The 25,856-nt window shown below is 42.0% G+C and overlaps 1 long non-coding RNA gene across 1 annotated transcript; it reads right to left on the bottom strand.

Moving 5' to 3' along the window:
* Positions 1-8,007: 8,007 nt before the first annotated feature.
* On the bottom strand, positions 8,008-24,070 carry LOC112845052 (uncharacterized). Its single transcript, XR_003217846.1, has 2 exons — positions 23,618-24,070; positions 8,008-8,721 (listed from the first exon to the last, which is right to left on the bottom strand). It is a non-coding gene; the product is annotated as an uncharacterized LOC112845052 (long non-coding RNA).
* Between the last annotated feature and the right edge of the window lie 1,786 nt (positions 24,071-25,856).

Raw genomic sequence — 25,856 nt, 5'->3', positions numbered from 1 at the left:
CATCTCTGTTTAATGTGATTTTTCAACAGACATTTTACATTTTGAGAAGAAAAAATGGAATTTCCTTGGTGCAGTTGTTTACCCTGAATCATTCTTTCCCATCTAATTTAATGACTAGTGTACATGTTCAGATACGATAACATAATTCAATTTATGGGATGCTTTCTGGGCTGCTCAAATTATCACAAAATTTAAAAGCACCAGGCAGCACACACAAGGAAATTTTTTGTTCAGTGTTTTGTCGAAGAAATCAACAAGTACAGTTGAGATGTTTGCTGTAGTGGTGTGTTTGTTAAGAAGCATGCCAGCACACTGGTGAACTGACAGTCCCAGAATGCACCCGAGCCAGTGACTCGCCCCAGAGCAAATGAAATTGCTTATCTAGAAAGGCAACCGTCATCAAAGAAGAAGTAAAAGAGTAGGAAACAAATGGTAAGGGAAGGTACTGTGGGGTAGGAAAGAAAGGCCAGAGCTGTGCAAAATGACCTTCAGCAGGCCACAAATGTGCACGTCTGCTCAAACGGTCAGAAACGGACTCCATGAGGGTGGTATGAGGGCCCGACGTCCACAGGTGGGGTTGTGCTTACAGCCCAACACCGTGCAGGATGTTTGGCATTTGCCAGAGAACACAAAGATTGGCAACTTTGCCACTGGCGCCCTGTGCTCCTCACAGATGAAAGCAGGTTCACACTGAGCACTTGTGACAGAGTCTGGAGACGCTGTTGAGAACCTTCTGCTGCCTGCAACATCCTCCAGCATGACGGTTTGGCAGTGGGTCAGTTTTGGTGTGGGGTGGCATTTCTTTAGGGAGTTGCACAGCCCTCCATGTGTTCGGCAGAGGTAGCCTGACTGCCATTAGGTACTGAGATGAGATCCTCAGACCCCTTGTGAGACCATATGCTGGTGCGGTTGGCCCCGGGTTCCTCCTAATGCAATGTGTGTCAGCAGTTCCTGCAAGACGAAGGCATTGATGCTGTGGACTGGCCCGCCCATTCTGCTGACCTGAATCCAATTGAGGACATCTGGGACATCATGTCTCGCTCCATCCACCAACTGCACCACAAAATGTCCAGGAGTGGGCAGATGCTTTAGTCCGGGAGTCTGGGAGGAGATCCCCCAGGAGACCATCTGCCACTTCATCAGGAGCATGCCCAGGTGTTGTAGGGAGGTCATACAGGCATGTGGAGGCCACACAGACTAGTGAGCCTCATTTTGACATGTTTTAAGGACATTACATAAAACCAGATTAATGATTCTGTATAGCATTGATCATGGAACCAACCCAATAGGAGCTAAAGGAATCCTCTTGACATTACTTCACTCAGTAAGTTTATATTATGTTTAACCTCCTAAGACCCGAACTCTTCCACGACATGCATTTTTAATTTCTCTTTGATATTTGGGCATATTGGGGCCCAATGAATGTAAAAACACAAGAATTACCAGATTTTTTTTTAACCTTATTTTTGTTTTAAGAAAAATAAGAGCCACATATGAGGATATTTGTTTAAAATTTTGATAGAACAGTAGCAGTATAATGTCCTCCTTAGTGGATATCAGGCCCATGTAGAGCAAAATTGAGTACTTTGGTCTAAATAACCCAAAATGTGATGTCCACATATGTGGATGGCAGGTCCTAGGAGGTTAATGTGCATTTTCTTCATCAGTTTAGAACATAACATGTTAGCGCTCCCTGGTCCTATTTGGAGACAGATCCTGAGACAGCAGGCAGCTATGGAGAACTCGTGTCAGCTGTGGTAATTAAGGAATACTTTGATTTAATATTGATTTCATGACAACTATCCTCAGGCACATATTCCTGGATATATATAATGACATGTGTAAGCTCCCATTTTAGAATCATTGCCTTCTTTGATCTGACTTATTGCCTCAGACTTTGGCCCTGTGTCCCCAAAAGTATAGAAAATCCATGACACTGGGTAAGAGGCCTTTATCATAAGTGAGAGAGTTTGGTGTAACAGTGGTTGAACATGCCAGATCAATCCACAACATACTGACATTCCCCAGCTGTAACCTACATATGCATCAAACCAAAATCCAGTATCATAGCCACATGATAGACATAAAGATGAGGTTAAAAGGGTTGTATCATTTTGCCAGATAGCTTCATCCCCAAAAAGATAAACATTCTTCAAAAACAAACGTTTGTGAATATTTGCTGTATTGCCAGGCCTAAACCAACCTGTTAAACTTATCAAATTATTCTCATAGATACAAACCTATTGATTGAAACAGAATAATCCATTGAAGCCTCCATCATCATCCAAGATCACTGTTACTATTCAGATTATTTTATCTCTATTTTCCTCTAGAATGTTTTGAAAATCAGCATTTGATCAATAGACTTTTTAAAAGTTTATTTTGATCCTATTGTTTACGTGTGTAATTGCATTTTTATTGAAATTATGACAGGAAAACCCTTAATCAAATTGTATCTTTGGTATCTAATAATAATATTAACAATAATGTTACATATGTAATGTGTACACAATAATAATGTGCAAACAAACAAGAAAAATAGCAAAAAATGTCAATTTTTTTCTAATACCCTGTATATAAAAACCACATATGACCACAACTCCAAATGTCAAGTCAAGTCAAGTTGGTTTTATTGTCACTTCAACCATATATAGTCAGTACACAGTGAAACGAAACAACGTTCCTCCAGGGTCAAGGTGCTACATGCAACATAAATTTACAACATAACATAAATCTGTCCTCTCTGTCCAAAATGTGAACATTGGCATCCTCGAAAGAGTGACCTTTATCCTTAAGATGCAGATGGACTGCTGAGTCTTGTCCTGTGGATGTGGCTCTTCTATGTTGTGCCATGCGCTTGTGAAGTGGCTGTTTGGTCTCTCCAATGTAGAGGTCTGGGCATTCCTCAATGTTCACATATTGGACAGAGAGGACAGATGGTTTGAAAGAGGAGTGAAAGAGGCCATCTATGTCCACTGTGAGCGACCATCTTTGAACAGAGGCGGTGGTTTACGACACCAACTGTCTGCCATCTATAATCCATTTTGAGTTCCCTCCCCAGACGCCTTAACGCCCACTCACATCCTGGGCCATCTGACCTCAGGAATTCACATGACAAGATGGGGCCAGGTTTCACAATGAGCTCACCCGAAACCCTGGCTGATTAGGTCCCACACCCGCTTTCACACCTTGGCACATGTGATTAGAGGATCACCAGGGGGTCCTTTGTCCCTCCTTGGGGGATACTCCCACTGGGTTTAAATCTGGGACTCTCGGCCATTTGACCTTAGAACTGAAGAAGCTTCTCGGATGAGAGGTGAAACGTCTTCAAGCAACTTAAAGAAGTCCAGACGCTTTTCTTTGCAAACTCCTTTGACTATTCTCAGTGTAATGTAATGTGTGAAACACTGTTTTGGGCTGAGGGACAGTGTTTTAAAAGTTGTGCAAACACAAAGAATGAAAGAAACAAATTGTGTGTGTGTGTGTGTGTGTGTGTGTGTAACAAACACAAGATACTCACAAGAAAGTCCTATATGTTCAGAAGGGCTCAACACAAAGTTTCTGCTTACATCACATTCTTCTGCACCTCAGTGGTTGTAAAAGCAGCTGTATGTGAGTGTCAAATGTTAGTTGTGTTAGATTACCATTGTCAAGTTTAATAATCAAATTTGATATCTGAGTTGCTTGTTTACATTACAAGGAGATATCAGACCCCATAAAACCACAATCATATAGTCTGGATTATGCAGAATCACTCAGACTTTTGCTTTAATATATCATAATTTTTATCCTTATATACTCTTCTTTCATTCTCTGTGTGTGTTTATATACCACTGCAGCATGTCACTCAATTTTCTCCCACAGTTTGTGTTTACTTGTTTTGTCTTCCAAATACTGCAGGGTCTTTAATTTACAACATGAAACATGATGAGAGAACTATTGTGATTTGCAGCAATATAAATAAAGCTGAATATTACTCAGTATTAACACTGACTATTGTAGAGAAATTATTATGAGAAATTATTCTCATCTTTGAAAAGTCAAGAGACACTTATTAATGAGTGCAAAAATACTTTATTTATGATAAGCTCAGTGTTGAGGTTGTAGACATCACAATATTTTTAATATCAGTCCTCTGATCACAAATGTTTGGATGACACACAAACATCAGGAAAACATTTAACAACTTTTCTCTGATGGATATAAATAAATAAAACCATAGTAAATAAGAATAAATATATGATTAAACATTTGGTTACTTAAACATTTCAAATCTTAACAGGTACTTCATTTTCTTGCTTCATTTGGAGGATGTGAACTTAAGAAATGTTAAAAAAATGATCTGAGTACATGAGACGACAGAGCCAGAACTACTGTAAGTAAGCTGATGTTGTTGAGAATACCAGAGGAGGTGGTTCTTGCTGTAGCGGCACTTGTGGTTGTTGTTGGAACAGAAATTGTAGATGGTGTTGGAACAGCTGTGGTTATTGTTGGAACACTTATGGTTGTTGTTGGAGCAGCTGTGGTTGTTGTTGGAGCAGCTGTGGTTGTTGTCGTTGCAGTTGTGGTTGTTGTTGGAACAGTTGAGGTTGTTGTTGGAGCAGCTGTGGTTGTTGTTGGAGCAGCTGTGGTTGTTGTCGTTGCAGTTGTGGTTGTTGTTGGAACAGTTGAGGTTGTTGTTGGAGCAGCTGTGGTTGTTGTCGCTGCAGTTGTGGTTGTTGTTGCAGCAGTTGAGGTTGTTGTTGGAGCAGCTGTGGTTGTTGTCGTTGCAGTTGTGGTTGTTGTTGCAGGAGTTGTGGTTGTTTGTGGAACAGCTGTGGTTGTTGTTGCTGCAGTTGTGGTTGTTGTCGGAACAGCTGTGGTTGTTGTCGCTGCAGTTATGGTTGTTGTCGCTGAAGTTGTGGTTGTTGTTGCAGGAGTTGTGGTTGTTAGTAGAACAGCTGTGGTTGTTGTTGCTGCAGTTGAGGTTGTTGTTGGAACAGCTGTGGTTGTTGTTGCTGCCACCGTGGTTGTTGTCGCTGAAGTTGTGGTTGTTGTTGTAACAGCTGTGGATGTTGTTGGAACAGCTGTGGTTGTTGTCGCTGCAGTTGTGGTTGTTATTGGAACAGCTGTAGTTGTTGTTAGGGCAGTTGTGGTTGTTGTTGGAACAGAAATTGTAGATGGTGTTGGAACAGCTGTGGTTGTTGTTGGAACAGTTGTGGTTGTTGTTGGAGCAGCTGTGGTTGTTGTTGGAGCAGTTGTGGTTGATGTCGAAACAGCAGTTGTGGTTGTTGTTGTAACAGCTGTGGATGTTGTTGGAACAGCTGTGGTTGTTGTCGCTGCAGTTGTGGTTGTTGTTGGAACAGCTGTGGTTGTTGTTGCTGCAGTTGTGGTTGTTGTTGGAGCAGTTGTGGTTGTTGTCGCTGCAACCGTGGTTGTTGTCGCTGCAGTTGTGGTTGTTGTTGGAACAGCTGTGGTTGTTGTTGTAGCAGTTGTGGTTGTTGTTGGAACAGAAATTGTAGATGGTGTTGGAACAGCTGTGGTTGTTGTTGGAACAGTTGTGGTTGTTGTTGGAGCAGCTGTGGTTGTTGTCGCTGCAGTTGTGGTTGATGTCGGAACAGCAGTTGTGGTTGTTGTTGTAACAGCTGTGGATGTTGTTGGAACAGCTGTGGTTGTTGTCGCTGCAGTTGTGGTTGTTGTTGGAACAGCTGTGGTTGTTGTTGTAGCAGTTGTGGTTGTTGTTGGAACAGAAATTGTAGATGGTGTCGGAGCAGCTGTGGTTGTTGTTGGAACAGTTGAGGTTGTTGTTGGAGCAGCTGTGGTTGTTGTTGGAGCAGTTGTGGTTCTTGTCGTTGCAGTTGGGGTTGTTGTTGGAGTAGCTATGCTTGTTGTCGCTGCAGTTGTGGTTGTTGTTGGAACAGAAATTGTAGATGGTGTCGGAGCAGCTGTGGTTGTTGTTGGAACAGTTGTGGTTGTTGTTGGAGCAGATGTGGTTGTTATTGGAACAGCTGTGGTTGTTGTCATTGCAGTTGTTGCTGTTGTTGGAGTAGATGCGGCTGTTGTTGGAACAGCTGTAGTTGTTGTCCCTTCAATTGTGGTTGTTGTCTCTGCATTGCAGCAGGCTGTGTAGAAAATCTTACATTATTTTCATATTTCATCACATTAACCACATATTTATGAATAAGAAATTCCTTGACAAATTAATTTTTTCCTACCAACAACAAGAAGCACGATGACATACATCTTTGCGATCATGGTGATGCTGATTTTCTGCTCCTGTCTCTGAAAATAAAAATTCATTGTGGTTATTATTGTTTAAAGAAAGCATTATTCCTACAACTGCCTTAATTAAGCTTTCTAAATTTATCTTGAAAAGAAGTTTGAGATATAAAACCCATAATATAAAAAAGTTCCTATTCATTTACAGAAATTAAAATATACATTTTTTTTTCTATAGTAGTGTTGTTGTGCTTTAAATTTAAAGTGTGAACTGAAGAACAATATGCTTCTTGTACAGTCGATTGGTTATGTCTTGATTAATAGTCCACAATCTCTCAACGAGGTGCTTGTACAGATGTAGTTTGAAGTAAAAGCAACAAAAAGAAATTAAGAAATCATGAAGGAAAGGCTCTGACTGTGATGACCTTATTGTTACTGACTGTAAATCAGAGCATAAGTCACCACTTCATGTTTATAGTGTTAATCAACTCCAATATTGGCATATATCACTCACCCTATATATATATATATACACATATATATATATGAATATTGTGAATTTGTCATATATTATTTATCATAGGTAATAGCAAAAAAAACCCCAGAAACATTAAAAAAACTTTAGAAGTATAAGAAAAAACAACCCAACAAATTGCTGCCTAAATTACACCATATGTTGCCAAAAGGTCATATCCAGAAATAAATATATCAATTCATCTTAAAAATCACATGTAGATGTCAGATATATATTTAATATTAGGATTACTTACATAGTATTTCTTTGCTTTTAAGTCGTCCACTGCAGTGAAAGAAAGTGATGTTCTCTGACTTCATCTCCTCTTTTTATAAGCAGCCAACATGAACCTGAGGACAAATATGTGCAGGTGGAGTAATGGTAGTTATCGTCATAGTTTAAGGTGTGTGCACTAACCTTTTATTTAGCTGCATCTCTCTCCTATTGTCCTCCTGAAGCAGTCATCACTTTAATTTTGGCAGTTACACACACACACACACACACACACACACACACACACACACACACACACACACACATATATTTGTGACATGTTTTGACGTGAGCTTCTACATTTTCTCTGTGTGACTATGACTACATTTATGTGATTGTATCTTTATGGCAACATTAGGATTCTATGTGGTCCATAAAAGATGACCATTTTGCGACAATAAAATCTGACAGAATAAAACAAATATTCAGTGATTAGTTTTGGATTAAATAAAGCTCACAACTGGCTGACTAGATTTAGACCAAGAATCAACATTTACAGGTTGGTGGTGCTTGGTGGGCAGTCAGTGTCCACATCAAAATAACTCTGATTTCTCTCTTTTTTGTCTTTTCTTTTACACACATTCTAAATATTACTGGTTCATTTAGTTGAAATGAAGAAGTTTTCATTAATGTAAATAAGAAGTCAGTTTTAAAGGCGTTCTTGAGAGTTGGGAGTTTGCTTTTTATTTGCTTTCATTTTCTTCTAGGTTATTGCAACACTTAATGCAGGAGGTCATTCCTCAGTTATCAGAGACACAAGGTGAGACCTGACTAAAAGACACTTACACACTTCTGCTGTAATAAATTGAATATAACCACCAAGTACCGCTGGCCACCATTCAAAATGCAGGTTGAATGCCTTTCAGCATTATCTTCACTTTTCCGACCTGATTCGGTTCATCTTTTGCACCTTCAAATCTTCAAATATACACAGGTATCAAAAAGTGAGAGTAAAGGATGTTTACAGTCTTTAAAGGTGTAAAGACTTTCTTTGAGCCTAAAACAACACCAGTGTGGATGAGTCATTTTATGTAAATACTTTATTTGTAAAGACTTTAGATATATACATCCTTCATTGATGCCACGAGGGATTTTTTTTCTGTAACAGCAGCATGATAAAGAGTAAAAAAAGTACAGTTTACAATAAACAACAAATTATCAACGCAGTTAAAATAATAGTACCACAGATGCCCGGTAAGTGTCTTATACTGTAACACAGTTCAGGAATTTATATATATATACAACATATTTCTGCTTTGTTGAACTTGTTTTATGAATCTTGTTGATCTGGTGCAACTCTGGAAATTAATTGATGCAGATTTGTTCATTAATTTATTCTGAAGTTATTCCAACACATGGATTTTCTTTTAGTTCTTTGGAGATATGCATATGAACAGCAGCACACACAGCAGTTTATAAAATATAGCTGAGCAGGTTTGATCCCGGCCTTTCTCTGACACTCATTCAGTCATATGAGGTGTGGTTATTGAAGCTGTTTCTAGTTGCATAAACTTGCAGCCACACCTCATAGTTTAGCCTCCTGTGCGTTAACAGATGTTGAGAATTAACATTCATTGTTTCTGTACTGAGGTCCAAAAACAGCTTAAAGCATTTTCCAGCATGTACTTGAGGTGGTTGAGTCTTCACTGAGGAATGCCACATATCCGTCAAACAGGAGACAACACGTCACAAGAAAACCTGTCCTGTGTGACCTTCAGTTCTGTGATGATGCATTTCTATATTGTGATAAAACATGATGTAGGAAGATGGAGATTCTGTTAGGCAACAACACAACAAAACTAATATCACAACACACACTTATGTACAATATGAACTGCAAAAAGTCCCTAGATGTTCAACTGAGGCATCTACAACACAAATAATAACACCTCCTGAGTGCCCGTTGGGCCACAAGGGGGTGAGGCAGGATGGGGTGGTAAATGGTAAATGGCCTGTATTTATATAGCGCTTTAGTAGTAATATACCTTCAGCTTTTTTACTTTTACTTTTAATTTAACTAGTTTAGGAGCATTTCATATTCTTTAGCGCTGTGAAACACACAGAGGCTAATAGTTTTTAAACAGAATACCACAAACAACAGGTTTTCCTTTAGAAATAAACTGTGATACTTGTAAAAAAAAAACAACAAAAAAAACCCACATATTCTTTCCTCATCACTAGCCATTTCACCATTTTATTTAAATATCTGAATTTTCGGAATGATGATCCAAGCGGGACACAGAGGCTGCTAGTTTTAATGCACCAGAATGCAAATATAAATAAAAGCCTGACTATCCTGACAGCCTAGCTGCAGTGACATCTTTCTTTCACACGGATGCCTGGATGTGCGTTGGAGCTGCCTTTGCTACCCGCACACAGCGTTTCCGACCTACGGGCGCTGCTTATACAACAGAGAAAAGCAACAATACAGCGTGTTTCTCTGCTCCAAGACATCGGCGGGCCTTTCACACGGTAAGCATGTCTATTATACCCAGCGCATAAATGTCTGTATGTCAGTGCTGATTATTCAAACCCTGTTTAAAATGTGACACACATGTTGTCCGAAAACAAATCCTCTAAATTTGCAAAGTTACTGATTTAAAAATATATTTTCAAATTTTTAGTTGCATGACAAACATACGATAGACTCTTGAGCGTATTTATTTATATAGCTACATTCATAATGGTACAACAATGCTAAATAAAAGATGCCCAAGCACCAAAGCACTCTAATGCAAGCCTCTAAACTGTATGTTTGATAAGTGCATAAACTGTACCTCTACCTCTACAGCTGAAAACAGTTTGTATCCGCACTCTGAGGGTCTGCTGAATTGTTTTTAATATTGCGCTTTTTCACGAACTGCAGATGATGAATTCCTCTTTATTGGACATAATGTCCTTAAGCTATTGTTGCTCATACTTACTGAGTTCCCGAGCTACTTCTTTACTATGTCAGTAAACTTTTTGAAAAGGAAGGTGTTGTAGATTTAAAGAAACATCCTAATTGAAGCAAAGGCAAAAAATTGGAATGAATTTTATGTGACTGTTCATATTAAAGCCAACAACAAGTGAAAATCCAAAACCGACTCCAATGCTTTGTATTAATGATCTCCCCTCTCTCTCTCTCTCTCTCTCTGTGTGTGTGTGTGTGAGTGTCCTCACAGAAGGAAGGTCACAGCAGGAGCTTTTTCAAACGCATTTCCAATCATTTTTTTACATGAAGTGTAGCTCATACAATGGTATAAATGTATTATTTGCAATACTTTATAAATATGAAACTCTAAAGATTTTGAGTTCATGCACATTGTGAAACAAGAATCTAAATCTTTGTGTCACAATGATTTCTATAAAAACATGTTGTTTATGGGGATAATGTAACAAATCTTTTGTGACCCTATTAATGATCAGTGGTGATTGAAGAGGAAGCTGAACCCAGGCTCTGGACATTTTCATGACAAGTGACAGCGCAGACATCTGCTAATGAGAGAACATGTTTATCATCATAAACACTGTGATATGAAGCATCGTTAAAGTGTCACTTCAGTAATGTTTTTAATAGATGACTTTAAAACACTAAACTCTAATTTCTGTGGTTTATTTTAAGCTTACAGAATATAACATGTGGTAAGACGATGAGTTTTACTTCTCACTGTCCGTGTTATGTGTATCTATTTATCATGTATGCTACTTTGCTCTGTGGACTGTAAAATGTTTCATTGTGTTCATGAAATAAACCAGACTTTCACCGTCTGCATCTTTTACTGTTTTTCTGCTTTTGTTCACTCCAAGTTTGACAAACCCACAGACATCCAGAGTTAACTCACTAACAATGTGGAGCAATCTCAGTGTATTTAGCTGCTTTTTCCCTAAACCAACTGAGAGAAACGCTTGTAGTCCTCACTTTGGTCATTTTGAACGCTGAAGGAGATTTGTTCCATAGACACCTTATACTAGTGTTTCCTGCACTTAATCCATCACTACTATGTTCTATTTAAATCCAGATTCCTCTTATAGTTTGCAGTGAAATTTGTTAAACCGTTGCTTAATGTGACAGAAGTACACGTCACTCTTTACTAACACATTTGTAGATAAGTTTATTGCTGAACCACACAGCTAACAGTCTCACTCACTCTTTAGGTTTTTGAAGTTTTGTGTGTAACGGTTTAGTCTATCAAACCTCACCCTTTTTCTCCCAGTATCACAACAGTATGACTCCCAAAGTACGGATCAGTAAACAACCAATGATTCTAAAGCCAGAACAGAAAGATACAGCTGGAAGATGCATGATTGCGTTTTTATGATGCGTAGTAAAACTACCCCCTCTTCTTCTTCCTTGTGTTGTTGTTGTTCTCGTGTGTGTGTGTGTGTGTGTGTGTGTGTGTGTGTGTGTGTGTGTGTGTGTGTATGCCTTAGAAGTCAAATAATACATTAGCCACACTTAAAAAAACAAAAAACATTTGAATTTCATTTAGAACTGAGATTCTAAGTTGTAAGCAGAAATCTTATACTCAGCCACAAACATGTTTCCCCACTTTCACAATGCTGAGGTGTCAAATCCACAACCCCAACAAATGGTTTGTTACACGTGGGTGTAAAGGGCAAGCTTTATTCACACAGCCTCACACACACAGTAGATTTTTAAAGTTTTTGGGTACAGTGGTTTAGCCACAGATGCAACTTCCACTTTTGATAAAGATCACTCCACCTGTTTATTTCTTAAGAAATTAAGCTCTTATTTATACATGTCTACACAATAATAGACATCGTGTGCTCTGTGACATTATAGTCTTCTACTGCTGCTTCCATTGGTTTGCATTTTAAACTCCCAACCTTTCAGGTTGTTATGAACGACTTATATTTCTAACATTTTGTGATATAAAAGTGAACCATGTGGGGTTTTTAATTTTCTGTGTGATGGAAGGACTTAATACACAAGTTATTTAAACAATTCTAAATGACAGTGTGATGGCCATAGTACTTAGTGCGGGTCAAATATGTTAAGGATAATGTTTATCAATGTAAAATTGCAAAGAACCTTTGAATAGATTATAACATTTTGTAAACAGTTACCTCAGAACCTGTACTGTCAGCCCTGTGTATGTAAGGTGAAACTTTCCACAGTACTTACACTTAAGTAACTAAACACATAAAGTCACCCTTACCAATAATCCACTGCTCCTTGAAAAAAGTAGCACAAACAGACAACTGACTCACCAATGATGAGTAGAGCTACCCCGAGGCCGAGACTCAAGCAGAAGAAAATTAAAAGTTTTGGTTTTTGTGGCTCGGAAAATTAAAGAAAGTATATTTAATAATTCAACAAGACCTACACTTTCAACACACGTACATTCAAATTTTGGATCAGACTAACATCGCTGTTGTTCAATAGTTTTTTAGCCTCTCTCAAAATTCATTTTATGACCTTTATATCTTTATATACACGTTGTTACTGTGTTTTGTACTACCAGCTGTGAGGGCTCTGCGTTTGCTTTGAGCAGTCTGTTTTTATTTTGTCTCGTGAGTGTGTGTTTTTCAAACGAGTTCCTCGTCAGTTTGATTTTGTTATCACAAACTTTGTGTGAAGTTCACAACAGAGGTAAAGAGATTTAAACACACCAGTTTAAGGAGGCAGGGGGTGGACCAGCTGCACAGGGCAGGTGAAGCAGAGAGTGTCAGGGGAGACGTGCAACAGAAGCAGAGGGAACATTTTACAAGATGATAAATGGCACATTTAGGTGATTAAGGATTTGTTGACAAGGTTAAAAGACACGGCCGTCAGAGTTCAACAACATTACAGTTTGATTAAATAAAAAGTTTTAAACTACACAAGGTTTATTTTCTCCTCTGATAGTAATCATATTAAACATGTCAAGAAAGAAAGAGTATAAAGAAAAATAGTAAATGTGTGTCTAATTCAACTCTTCCTGTGAACCTTATATCATCCCTTAATATGTTCGGTGTTACAAACTTGAAGAAGCAGAGAAAAGATCATCAGACATTAATCTAATCAGTTTTCAGCCTTCACTCATTCATATTGAAAAGTTGAAATCTTCCCTGCCAGACCAAAGTGCAGCGTTTAACACCGTTGGCCATAACATTTTAATACAGCTATTATTAAATGGAGAGTCCTCTTCACACCCTGAGGTTAATTATGAAGCTCCACAGGCCTCTGTGCAAAGACCAGTTCTGTTTACATTATACGTGCTTTAGAAGACATAGCATACATTTTCACTGCTATGCATATGATACCCGCTTTTATTGGTTAAACTGCCGGGATGTCTTAGACACATAATGAGCTTTAATTTTCTGCTTCTAAGTTCAGATAAAACTGAGGTTATTGTAACGGGGCGTAAAAATCTTGGCACTGTGGCTAACAAGATCCTTACTCTGGACGGCATTGCCTTGAGTTGTCTGTTGTAGTCATTTGGCACATTATAAGTAAAATTGAAACATACAATCCCGTCGCACAACATCAACATTTATTTATATACAAAAATAAAAATGCTTTTTTACAGAAAAGAATTGTAACTTCTAAAAGCTGCAGGTATATTACTACTCGCTTTTACTAGTCCCTTTCTCCATCCTGTCTCACTTCCCCCCTCGGACGAAGCCCCCAAATGTTAAGGTTCAAAAATATAGAGAAGGAAACACAGGAGGAATGCAAGTAACCACACTGGTCCAAAGGGTAAAGACGATGATTTTAATGAAATGACACGCGTGGGAGAATGAGCGGACTCCGTAAGCAGACAGCCCCACAATCTCATCCTCCTAACATCAAAATACAGTTTTATATGCATCAGAGTATATTTAGTGACGCCCCCTCATTGCGTCATCACATACATCAGCTTCAAAACCACAAATGTTCTATTTGACAACTTAAGGCACAATTAAAAGTGCACTGGCTTCCATCTTCTTTCCGGTGGTTTCCCGTAAGCCAGCTCCGCTCTCGCATCGTGCATCTACTGCTTCATCAGTCAACTCTCACCTACACCCTAACAGTGTGTGTGTATGTCTCTGCGCGTACACGTGCGAGGGCGCGTGCATGCTGTGTACTGCGTACGTGTCATGACCTCTCACTATTGGTGTCTGTATGTATATGTCTCGCCCTTAAATGCTCTCACATCTCACCCGTTACACTTCTGACCTTCACGTGACCAGAGGCTCCCCTTTACATATAATAACCTAACTGGAACTATATATGTAATCTACTGAATAAACACCCTACTCTTTCAGCTTACGCTCACTCTGCTTTCGGTTTCACTTCTGCAAAAGCTGCAACTTCAAAGACATAACTTCCTGTCTCATTTTGGCACAAAGTGTATTTTCCTGTCTCTGCCCTCTACACAGAGATCATAAAAGCATTAATAACATTTAAATTATAGATTCAACTCAACCATTTAAAATGGTTCTTCTTTGGACCTGTAATAAAGGCTATAACCATATATTTGAACATCTGAATGCATCTAAATGCAACATCACTATTAATACTGAAATGTTAATGATGATTATAAAAATAGCAGCAACTAATAGCAGGACAATATTTCTATTCCTGACAGACCCCAAAGCGCTTTACATATCCAGTCATTCACCCATTCACATACAGGTGATGGCAAGCTACGCTGTAGCCAAGCCACCCTGAAGCACACTGACAGAGGCGAGGCTGCTGGACACTGGCGCCACCGGGCCCTCTGACCACCACCACTAGGAAATGGGTGAAGTGTCTTGCCCAAGGACACAACGACCGAGACTGTCCAAGCCGGGGCTCGAACCGGCAACCTTCCGATTACAAGGCGAACTCCCAACTCTTGAGCCACGATCGCCTGTGGGTGCAGTTGATACAGTTTAGGTGGATGTTTGCAGTGGCTTATCTCAAACTTAGGCCAGCCTGGGATCTGTGTGTAGTCTTGGGAAGTCCAACAGGTAGCCAGGGAGTGCTCCACTTTCCCTGTGGTAGGATTTAGGAAATAGGGGTGCTTACTAGCGCTCTCTTTCTGAGGGTAGTCCTCTACCTCCTCGCCATCCCATGCCTTCTCCTCTCAAGGCTTCCTGTGACAACACATTATTCACACAGGCAGTGTCTTGGGGGGGGGACATGGGCTGCATAGACCATAGTTGGTAAGGTCATTTATGTGGCTTTGGTAATTAAGTTAATAGGATGCCGGCGTGAGTAGTTGCAGCGACCCGGCACTCTTCACAACTTAGCAGTTTTCTTTTTATATTGTGTGCTTTTATTTCACTTGTTTTCCGATTATCAGGAGCATGTGCAGTGTCATGGCGGGGCTGCTCCGATTTATTTTGTAACTGGACCCAGAAGCAGGACACAGAGGATGTCGCAACTTTGAAGAACTAAAAGCGAGCCTTTTATTGTGGCTGATACAATGCTAGTACAGACAATAAGGCAAAAGCAACAGATGACAAGAACTAACACTAAACCTAAACTGGGCGAAACTAAACTACAATTACTATGACTCTAACAAAACTGTGAAGACATAGATTCCGACCTGAACATGATGGTGAGCGGGAGCATGAGGGAAAATGTGAAGGGATAAACCCAAAACTTGAACATGTCCTGCACACCATCATGAAACACACTAACATGACATGGGGGATGACAACAGACGACCCAATGCTGACTGAACAGAAACACACTGACTAAATACACATAAGGGATGATCAAGGGAAGTGGCCACACATGGAAGCACAGCTGACACACATGAACCTAATGACAGGACAGGGGAAGTGAAACTAAATACAACGAACAAAGAACACTGCACTCTTTCAAAATAAAACAGGAAACATGGAGACGTAGACATGATAGAAGGGGAACCTGATAAACCATGAACTAAACTACAAACTAGGCATGACCGAATAAGTAGATAACTGAAAAGAAACTGGAATACAGATGAAATAACAAAATAACATGAAACTCAGAAACACTGGGTCACATGACCCAGGACCATGGCAGTGCAGTACAATAAGGCTGATCTGCTTATGATTCTAAACCACAAAAACCTGCACACCTTCGCCGACAACAACTGGGATTTTATCCCCCCAGGGACTTGCTGAGCGATAGACCCCAGAATGTCAGAATAGGAGAACACATCTCCTCCAACCTCATTCTGAATGTATGCGTTCCTCGGGGGGGTGTCCTCAGTCCCCCCTTATATACTCACTTTTTGAGAAACTGCTCTCCAATTCACACCAGTAACACCATTATAAAATTTGATGACGATACCACCATCATAGGACTGATCGACAACAACGATGATTCAGCCTACAAAGAGGAGGTTCAGCATCTGAAGCGATGGTGTGACAACAACAACCTGCATCTGAACACAGCCAAAACCAAGGAGATGGTAATTGACTTCAGGAGAACAAAGCAATCAGGGCACTCTACCCTCTACATCGATGGGGAGGAGGTAGAAAGGGTAGAAAGCTTTAAGTTCCCCGGAGTCCACATCTCGACCGACCTTACTTGGTTCACAAACATTTCCCACCAGGAAGGAAAAGCACAACAAAGGCTGTACTTTCTCAAGAAGCTGCATTAGGCCCAATTACACCAGAGACTGCTAATAAACATCTACCGCTCCACCATCGAGAGCCTTCTGACTTACCGATGTACACTCTGGTTCAACTGCTGTACTGTGGAGGACAAGAGGAAACTGCAGCTCGTGGTGAGGGCAACAGAGTGGGCAATGGGCACTTCAGTAACCCCCCTCAGAGACATTTATACTGGCAGACTTCAGCAGAAAGCCAGCATCATCATCAAAGACCCCTCGCACCCTGGACACTCACTTTTTTCCCCTCTTCCCTCTGGTAAACTCTACGGGTCCATCAGCTCAAAGACAAACAGACTCAATAGAAGCTTCTAAATACTGGGTCAACCGGACCCAGAACCGTGACACTCTCGCTTTCATTGTCAGTGTTTGAATGTTCCACCATGGTTTCACTCTCCTCTAGGCTTCCACATCCAAGTGGATTTCCACATTCAGGTAAGTTGTCACATCCGGTTAAATTGTCACCTCCAGACAAGTTGTCAAATTCATGTAAGTTGTCACTTCCAGGCAAGTTGTCATGTTCATGTAAGTTATCTCCTCCGGGCAAGTGAGTTTCAGCATGCTTCTGATCGTTAGGGTGTGTCTTTGGCTGGGGAATCTCATAGACTTGAGTGAACTTTATGCGCTCTTGAATAGGTTCCTCTCTGAACCAACAGACATCCTCATCTTCCAATTCTGAATGATCACATTCCTCATGTTGTTTAGGTGATTGCCTTGTTTTTGGTTTGCGTACATGAGTTGTTTGGACAGGTTTCTCCTAAACAGGGGCAAGAAAACCACAAGGGAGCAAGAGATCGCGGTGGACTGTGCGGAGTGGGCCCTCTTTCGTTAGGGGTTTTATACTGTAGACGGGCAAGTCACCTGCTTGGTTCACCACAACGTGAATATCAGTCTCCCACTTGTCGGCTAGCTTGTGCTTGCCTCTGAGACGGACTGCACGCACCAAAACTCTGTCACCTGGCTCTAGTTTTGAAGGTTTCACTCGCATATCAAACCTTGTTTTGTTTCTTTCTGCCAATTTGTTAGCATGGTCTGTTGCTAGTTTGTAGGTCTCTTGTAGAGTTGCCTTTAGTTTTGTTATGTACTGAGAATGCGACTTTAAACTTTTGTTGTTAAAGGGGAGCCCAAATGCTAGATCGACTGGTAATCTTGGCTGACAGCCAAACATTAACTCATATGGGGCAAAACCAGTTCTATCATTTTTCGTACAATTGTACACATGAACAAGTGGTTTGACATAGTTGTGCCACTGAGTTTTGTCCTTTTCCTCAATAGTACCTAGTATACTTAGTAACGTTCTATTGAAACGTTCTACCGGGTTCCCTCTGGGGTGAAAGGGTGTTGTCCGGATTTTGCGAATGCCCATGATCTTGCAAAGCTCTTGGATAATGTGGGACTCGAAGTCGGGACCTTGATCAATATGCAGTCGTTCGGGTATCCCGTAGTGGACTATGAAGTTGTCCCAAATAGGGATGGCTATCGTTTAGGTTTTATCCGATACCGGTGCCAAACCGGTACTTTTGAAACGGTGCCGGTGCTTAAACGGTGCTCAAACCAGTGCTCAAACCAGTGCTTAAAGAATGGAGAACACAAAATTGGTCCAAAAACCTCTCATGTTCAGCTGTTTTTTTGTAAAAATATAACAATATTAGCCTTTTCTGCAGCTATAGGGCATATATGGTCTCACTCTTGGCTGGAAGCAGTGCTTAAACAATGGAAAAAACACGAACTTTGTCCAAAACCCTCTCATGTTTAACCGTTTTCCACTTTTTCTTTGGTCATTTTAGCCTTTTGTGCCAGGGTGAAGGGAGCATCTGCCATCAAACAAGAAGACAGCCGCATGTAACTACGACGGTGTTTGCTAGTTCACCTTACATGTATTAATGTAATAATGTGGTTAGCGTACTCAACGTTAATTACACACGAACAACATGAAGCTACTCACGCAGAGAAGAATGGCTGCTGCTGCCATCATCATCCGTCATAATTTCTGCTACACTGGCAGGGCTAGGGGCCAGGACTCTACTCTTCGGGTTTTTGGGGGATGTTGCTAACTCCAGGTCCGATAACAGGCACCACACCCGCAGTAGATGTGCACGGTGTGAGGTCTGCAGCAAGCTATCAAACATGGCGCATTTCTCGGCTTTAAAAAAAACGCTATGCGTCACCAGGTGTTTCATCAGATTCGAGGTGTTACCTCCTTTGACAGTATCACAGTATCAGCTTAAAGCACTTGTTGCAGGCTGCTGAGTTTGCATCTTTTGCTGTGAAGTACAGCCAGACTTTTGACCGCTTTGCCTTGGGTATTTTTAATCTGTAGCTCTGCTCTAAAAGAACGTACGTACCTGGCCCCGCCTACTATCCTCGGAAACATAAAATTATTGGCTAGAATTGGCTCAGGAAAAAAAAAAGCACCGAAATAAAGCACCGAAATGTGCGCTGCTTTTCGGTCTGGTTACTATCGTTTATGTCAGAACCGGTGCCATCATGGCACCAGACACCGGTACCCATCCCTGGTCCCAAAGGGCTTTTGCAACGGTCTGAGCTTTCTGATTGCTGGTAGGGATGGCTAATGAATATTTTGTAAAATGATCGGTTAATACAAGCACATCCTTTACATTACTTCAATCAGGCTCAATGGACAGGAAGTCCATGCAGACTAATTCGAGGGGTCTGGTGGATTTGATATTCACAAGTGGAGCTGCTTTCTCTGGAGGAGTTTTACGTCTTACACAGCGGTTACATGTTTTGATCCTATGTTCTATATATGCTGCCATGCGAGGCCAATAGAACCTTGTTCGGGCAAGATCTAAGGTACGCTCAGTGCCTAAGTGGCCCATGTCACAGTGGAGGCTTTGGAAGACTGAGTCACGGAGCTGTTCAGGTAAGACAAGCTGGTAAGTAACATCTCCTCCATCTTGGCGAATTCAGTACAGGATGTTAATGTGCATCTCCAATCGATTGAGCTCTCGGAGTACAAGGTTGATGTCAGGAAGTTCAGCTCGCACAGTTGGTGGGACCTTCTCTCCAGTTTCAATTTGTGCAATGACTTCCCTCAGACAAGGGTCTGTTCTTTGTTCGTTTGTGATCTGTTCAGGGGACATATGGGGTATAACAGGAAGACCACCACAGTCATTTTCATTGACAAAGTCACCTGGAATGGCAGCTGCAGAAATGGCTAGCGAGTGAACCAAAGGGATGGTGTCTTTTTGAGAGCTGCATACAAGGTGTTTCTCACAAATAGCAGACACTACTTCAGGACTTAAACTGCTGTCAGGTAGGGACAGGTGAGTCTGTGTGAACTGCTGTATGCGGTCGAACTCTTTTTGGGACACTGCGTCATTAAGCAACTCGCCATGTGGCCGTCTAGAAAGGCCATCTGCATCTGAGTTAAGCTTGCCTGCTCTGTACTGGAGCTTAAAGCTAAACATTGACAGGGTAACTAGCCATCTGTAACTCATGGCATCCATCTTAGCAGTAGTTAATATATACGTCAGAGGATTACTGTCTGTTATGACAGTAAACTGATTTCCATATAAGTAATCTGCAAACTTTTCCGTCACTGCCCACTTCAAGGCTAAAAACTCTAACTTATGGGCGGGATAGCGAGATTCACTCCTAGACAACCCACGGCTTGCATAAGCTATCACCCTGGTCTGGCCATTCTGCTCTTGATAGAGCGCGGCGCCAAGCCCTGTAGTGCTGGCGTCGGTATGGAGTGTATATGGCAGTTTAGGGTCAGCAAAACCCAATACAGGCGCAGTACTGAGCTTTTCAATGATGGTTTTGAAAGCAAGATCACAAGAGGGAGTCCATCGCTCACCGAAAGGTGTCTTGGGGTCATGGTACTGGACAGACTTTGCTTTAGGCTTTGTGCTTTTGCGCAAAGGATGGTAGCCTGATGTTAAGTCAGTGAGGGGGTTAACGATACTCGAATAGTTCTTAATGAACCGCCTGTAGTACCCTGAAAAGCCTAAGAATGAGCGGAGCTGTTTAAGATCACGGGGCACAGGCCAGGTACTTAAGGCTTCCACCTTTTCAGGGTCAGTCTCCACTCCCTTGCTGGACACAATATGCCCAAGATATCTGACAGAAGTTTGGAAAAACTTGCATTTTTTGGGGGAGAGTTTGAGCCCATATTCCTTCAGGCGATCAAGAACTTTCATTAAGCGAGCCTCATGTTCTTCAAGTGTCTTGGAGAATACAATGATGTCATCAAGAAACACGATCACTTCACGCAGGTTCATGTCACCCATACATTTTTCCATGAGCCGTTGGAATGTGCTGGGGGCGTTTGTAATGCCTTGAGGCATTCTATTAAATTCCCAAAAGCTGATGGGACATACGAAGGCCGTCTTTGGTTTGTCCAGCTCTTCCATCTCAATTTGGTAGTACCCCGATTTTAAATCCAGGACAGAGAACCATTGCGACCCGATCAAGGTGGAAAACGTTTCCTCCAAATTGGGGAGAGCCTAAGCATCTTTTATAGTCTGCGCGTTAAGCTTTCTGTAGTCGATACAGAGGCGGACTTCACCATTTTTCTTCCGCACGACTACAATGGGTGAAGAGAAAGGGGAGGTAGATTCCCTGATCACGCCAGCTTCTTGCAGTTCTTTGAGGTGCTTACGGACTGCTTCCAGGTCGTTCGGATGTATGGGACGCGCTCTATGCTTGAACAGTGTTTCATCTGACAATCTGATTGCGTGTTTCACTTGAACCGTTTTTCCAAAGTCGAGATCATTTTGTGCAAACACTTCGGGCATTTGCCTTAGCTTTTCGGTTATGCGCTCCTTCCATTCAGCGCTAATGGGGGAAGAGTCAAAGTTATATGTTACATTTGACTTCTGCTCAGTTCGGGATCTTGGAGTTCTCACTGAGTGTTCGTGAGATAGAACTCTTTGATATGCACTGACTTCTCCGATGACACAATTTAGAGGGATTGTCACATCATGTTCGGATTCATTGATAAGTATAACTGGAACAAGGTAAGGTGCTCGTTCAGGTAGGTCTATGAGACAAGGTTTCACAAGGATGTCACCAGGTAAGGCTGACATTCGTGGATACTCTAACAAGACGGACTTTTCACCGTTACCGGCTGACACAGCTACAGCACCATCTAGAACAACAGTTTGGCCTGCTGGAATCAACTGTGGCTCTTTGTTGTGCATTGTCACTAAACCAAGACTACTGTCTTTGGACTGGAATGCAATAAAATACAATAAAATAAAATAAAATACTATATACAATAGATTAAAATAGAATAGAATAATATATACAATAGAATAAAATAGAAATACAAATACTATATACAACTGAGTAGGAAAATACAAATGTGTGTATTTTCAAACACAAATAATGTGTTTCTCCCAATTAGCACTAAGGACTGAGAAGTTGTGCGCACATCGGGGACAACTAAAGCAAGTGTCGGCACTTCAGCTTCAATGCCAAGGAAGTCTTTTCGGAAAGTGACATGCAGTTCAATGTAGCCTAAGTAAGGCACAGACTGACCGTTGGCACCCTCAACTTCTAAAAGTTCAAACAATGGCTTAATCTCATGAGAGGACAAATGCTTACGATAATAGGACTCGGGGACTGTCCCAGGTGACTAGTCACCTGGGAACCAGTATCTAGCAAACAACTCACTGTTTGACCATTAACTTTCACTTGTGCAGTACTCTTTGTACCAATTAGACCTTTAGGAAAGTCGAAGGAATCTGTTCTTGTGTGTGACTTTAGGCTGGCACGCTTTTTAGGTGAAGCTTTTTGTTTAACCTGGGTGGGACGGGTTAACAAAGCATCAGCCTCCATTTGTCCCGCAACGGAGGCAGAATTTAGTTTAAAGAAAGCTGGTCATTCTGCCTGTCCCATATCTGCCTTCTCATTCTTAGTTCCTTTCGTTTTGCAAGTACAAGGGCAGGATTTGGCTCTGATTCACAAGTGGCAACTATATGTCCATCCTCCCCACAGCAGAAGCAATACCAGGGCTTGGGCCTAGTACTGGGGAGGCTGGGTGGAGGTGAGTTTTCAGGTTTGGCATGGTCAGGTTTTTTATTTTCAGGTTTCCTTGTTCGAACTGTCTTCATTGTTGCTTGTTTCTTTGGCTTCAAGACGGCAGCTAAGTGGCTTTTTAGATTGGCAACTTGTTTTTTCAGCTCTTCTAGACTATCTGACTCTGCTTGACGAACATCTGCATTTGTTTCAGTGACTGTCTGTTCATCAGACACTGCTTGTTTTAGCACTGCGTGCTTTTAACTTCTTGTCGGTTTTCTGCAGTACGCAGGAGAAGCAATAGCTCCGCCTAAGTGGGTGGCTCCTTATGCTTTAGCTCCAACTGCAACTCCGTTAGCAAGGTATCATCCCAGCAGCCTCTGTAAAACTGTTTAAGAAGCTGCTTATTTACTTCATGTGGTTCAAGCCCACCTCTACGCACGGTGTGATTGAGCGCCACCTGCAAACGAAGCAAATAAGCAGAGGGCTTTTCACCATGATCTTGGAGGGTGTTCATAAAGCGTACAAACAGTTCCTCACCATCTTCGACGGTGCCAAAAGCTGAATCCAGAAGTTTAAGATAGTCTGCAGGAGTGGCTTCTGGCCCAAGAGGGCGGATGACATCAGAAGCGGGAGCAAGGAGACTTTCAAGAATCTTACGAGTTTTTTCCAACTCAGACAAAGAAGCATCTTCCATCAACAAGTCAACGTGAGAACGCCATGTTTCATAGTCAGCTTCGCTGTAAGGTCTGGGCATCTTGCCAGAGAAAGCTCTGAGTCTTAATGTAGAGTGAGCATGTGATGTCTTCTCAACACTCTTGACAACATACTCAACTACTATTTTCTGAACCTCTGGTGGGTTGAGGTCAGTTGTGCTCAATATTTGAGGTGTCAAGTTTGGTCTCATGGGGCGTTGGAATGTGCCCTGAATGGGTTCAGGAGGGTGAGGCAGTTCAGTTAACACTGAAGGTGAGGCTCCAAGTTGTGTGGAGGGCACTTTCATTGCAAAATGGCTAGCGGAAGTTAGCATCGGAGCTAGCGGCAAGTAGCATGCTATGCTAGCGCACATGCATTGCCTGGGACTTACCATGTGAAGCAACAAATGCTACACGGGGCTTCACAGTGCTCACGCTGGCTCACGGCCTCTGGAATACAGTATCACTCTTATTATTCTCGTCGAAAAAAGGACTTTCACTATCCAGCTAGCTAGGATCTTTCACCGTCTGTGTCTCTGGCGTATCTGACTGGCACACGCAGGCACACACAGGTGTCTGAGCAGCGCACACAGACTGGGGGAGGGTCAGACCAGCCAATGATTGGTCGCTCAGTGGATCTAACAAACACACTCTAAAGGACAAAGTCCTGTCCCCACACCATTTATATATTACATATACATACGTACATATTAATTAAACTTATGTTTACATGCTTTTTATCAGTATTTATTATATTTAACTTCTTTTTATCAATACTTATTACCATTATGAAATTAGTATTTTAATCAAAAGAGTATTAATATTTATGCTTTTAATCCCGTTTTTGACACTGGGTTACACTTCACCCACTGAAAACCCACTGAAACAGCTGTTTCTGAACTTATTTTCCATCACAACCCTCAGTTCAGTCAGCAGCCCAACAGCCATCAGTTCAGTCAGCCACACGACTACCTGTTACACCTCCACCACAATCATCTCTGCTCCCCGTAGGTCAGCCCTTAGCTCCTTTACCTGTAGCCCAGTCTCCAGCCCCGCTACCTGTAGCCCAGTCTCCAGCCCCGCTACCTGTAGCCCAGTCTCCAGTGTCCCCGCTACCTGTAGCCCAGTTAGCCGCCCGGCCTGTAGCTCAGTCGCCAACTCCACCACCATTATCATCTCAACCGTTACTTCAGTCGCCCTCAGTTCAACCTCCTGTGTCACTACTAGCTCAGTCCTGTTAAGTCAAATTGTTAAATGTTGTCATTGTGTTTCTTAAATTTGTAAGTCTTAGTTCAAACTATGTGTTCAAAGGCATTCCTTTGTCCCCCTCCCCAGCCTCTCGAGGTTCTGGGAGGAGGCTGTAGTGTTTTATCACAACCACATCCCTTGTGAAGATTCTGTTTGATGTTTGGTAAGCTTCCTGCCCTTTTATGGTTTCACCGGTGTTGTGTATGGTGAACCAATACAGGAATTGAACCATATATTGGGTGTGGGGGAGATTACCCTCTTTTGACCAAGGATGTTGTTAAAAACAGTTGTGAGCAGGAGGTCACACAAACGCACCCCCATGACACACACATACACATACACACACACACACACATACACACACACACACACACACACACACACACGCACACACACACACACACACACACGCACACATTCTCACATACACACATATAGTGCATTGTCTTTTGTAACCAAGGGGGGTTTTACGGTGGGAGGTGCTTGTGTTGTGTTGTGTATTGTAACAGTTTGTCAATAAAAAGGCTACGAGGAGAGCTGCTTTTTGAAGGACTTCAGCTGGAGACAGGTGAGGAGTATTAAGCTCCACCACCTGGTTCTGACCAAGCTTCCCTCGTTAGCGAGTAAAAGACCGGTGAAGATGTTCTGTTTTGTCTTCGTTCTTCATGAGGAATAAGTCTCTAAACTAGCGAGGCCTATGGAAACACAGACTCAACAAGTCCCCTGTTCAGTTGCTGCTAGCTCTGCTGTCAGCCCATTCATTGATTCATCCACCATCCTCACCGTCTCATCCTAAGCAGGGAACACATTTCACAAAAACATTTGCTGGTTCTCAAAAGCTGGTCTTCTTTGAGACAGTAACTCCCTCCAGGGCCTGCCCAGAGGCTGGGTGTCAGCCACCATCTGGACCCCTAGAGGTTAAGTCACCAGCACAAGCTGCTTCTTCTGAAAACTCTACTGAGCAGTCTCAGCCGTCATCACCAGCTGAGAGCTCCAGTGAGTTTACCCATCCACCTCAGTCCTCTGCTGGGTGTGTTGGTAAACACTTTCAACCCTCTGAGGACTGCATCCCACTGTCGCTACCTGAACCAAGCCAATGTGCCGCTCAGCTCCAGCCAGTGTCGACACTGCCAGAGGTCTCTGTAACTGCTGGTTCGGTGCCTGTCTCCGCTGGAGGGTCAGAGGGACCCGTTCAGCTGCCTGTCTACGCTGGAGGTTCCAGGGGCCCATTCTGCCACCTGTCTCCACTGGAGGGCCCGAGGGGCCCGTGCAGCCGTCTTCTGCTTCTGCTACGGGTTCAGGAGAACCCAGCCAGCATCATGCCACGTCAGCTGGAGGGCCCGAGGATCCCGTCCAGCATCACGCCTCGTCAGCTGGGGTCTT

The sequence above is a fragment of the Oreochromis niloticus genome, unplaced genomic scaffold (assembly GCF_001858045.2).
Source record: "Oreochromis niloticus isolate F11D_XX unplaced genomic scaffold, O_niloticus_UMD_NMBU tig00002627_pilon, whole genome shotgun sequence".
Classification (NCBI taxonomy): domain Eukaryota; kingdom Metazoa; phylum Chordata; class Actinopteri; order Cichliformes; family Cichlidae; genus Oreochromis; species Oreochromis niloticus.
Note: the sequence above shows the minus strand (reverse complement) of the source record. Positions and strands in the feature narration are given on the sequence as shown.